This window comes from Nothobranchius furzeri, unplaced genomic scaffold (assembly GCF_043380555.1).
Source record: "Nothobranchius furzeri strain GRZ-AD unplaced genomic scaffold, NfurGRZ-RIMD1 Scf020, whole genome shotgun sequence".
Classification (NCBI taxonomy): Eukaryota; Metazoa; Chordata; class Actinopteri; order Cyprinodontiformes; family Nothobranchiidae; genus Nothobranchius; species Nothobranchius furzeri.
In genome coordinates, this window is record NW_027223037.1 from 3,697,427 (window position 1) to 3,698,650 (window position 1,224).

The 1,224-nt window shown below is 37.2% G+C and overlaps 1 long non-coding RNA gene across 1 annotated transcript; it reads right to left on the reverse strand.

The window, feature by feature from the left end:
• Positions 1–138: 138 nt before the first annotated feature.
• Positions 139–909, reverse strand: LOC129154518 (uncharacterized). Its single transcript, XR_011517477.1, has 4 exons — positions 729–909; positions 587–644; positions 447–516; positions 139–331 (listed from the first exon to the last, which is right to left on the reverse strand). It is a non-coding gene; the product is annotated as an uncharacterized lncRNA (long non-coding RNA).
• Between the last annotated feature and the right edge of the window lie 315 nt (positions 910–1,224).

Sequence of the window (1,224 nt, forward strand, 5' to 3'; positions counted from 1 at the left end):
AAAATGAGCTTTTAACAGTGAGGTGCTAGTTTAATTCATCACAATAGAGCTAGTTAAACATGCGACAATGTGATAATCAATGTAATTTATAAATATCCATTAAAATATCAAAACTGGAATCTAAATGAGATGTTTGGCAGCACAAAAAACTTGTCAAACACAATATTTATTATAATAATTGTAGGCAGACAGGAGACAGAGCTGATGGAGGTTCTCAGTCATCGAAGGATGGCTGAAGGCTTTCCAGGAACAGGAGATGTGGTGTTGTCTCTTCTCTCTCTTTTCTGCCAGATGAGCTGATAAGTTACAGGTGTGTGAGGACATCCTCAAGCTGTCACAACCAGATGACAGGAGTTATCAGGTGATCAGCCAGGCTAATGATGAGATGCAGAAAGAAAACAAATCCAGGACAGTGTACAGTAATAATAATATGTGGTGTTGCTCACCTTATGGGCTCTTATAGAGTATTAACGTGTGCCTGCTTCATGGTGTAGAGTCCATATTTTGCTGAGGGTCCTGCAATAATGCAGGTTATTAATTTACTTTTGATAGCAAAAACAAAATATTTAATGTAAAAGTTATTTACCAGGTGAATCAGCTCACACGTCACCACCAAGTGTCACAGGGCCAGAATCAGTAGCCTCCTTCATGATGTCATGATGTAATCACATACTTATTTAATTGTTAATATCTTAAAAATTCTGAAATGTTTTAAATTTTTTTTTTACCTTGAACAGTTCACTGAGCTTGCACTGTCACTGAGGTGGAAGCTGGAATCAACAGCAGACACCTTACATTCTGGTCTTTTCAGGGGTGTGGACGCTGCTCTGGGACTTTCTGGAAGATGAATTTCCGTCATGATCTCTGTGTCACAAGACACACTGCGGCTGTGAGCTCTATTCTGGCTGGCTATGTAAAAACAAAGAAGCGGCACATTTATAAATGTTTAAAAGAGCATAAAATCACGTAACAATAATTTGTAAAACAAATTAAAACTAGAAGGTAATAATAAAATGTTTACATAGAAGATTATTAAAAATAATTCACCTTTGCTACGGGTAAGGCTTCACGTCAGCCTGGACAAGTGCATTGTTGCAGCTAATCAGTCTGACTACCAATGTCTTGGGTAGATTTAGCCTGGAAAAAAAAATAGAAGCACATTGTTGTTGGAGTTTATAAAGTCAGATAAAATACAAAAGAAACTGTCCTATATAGGCGCTTTAT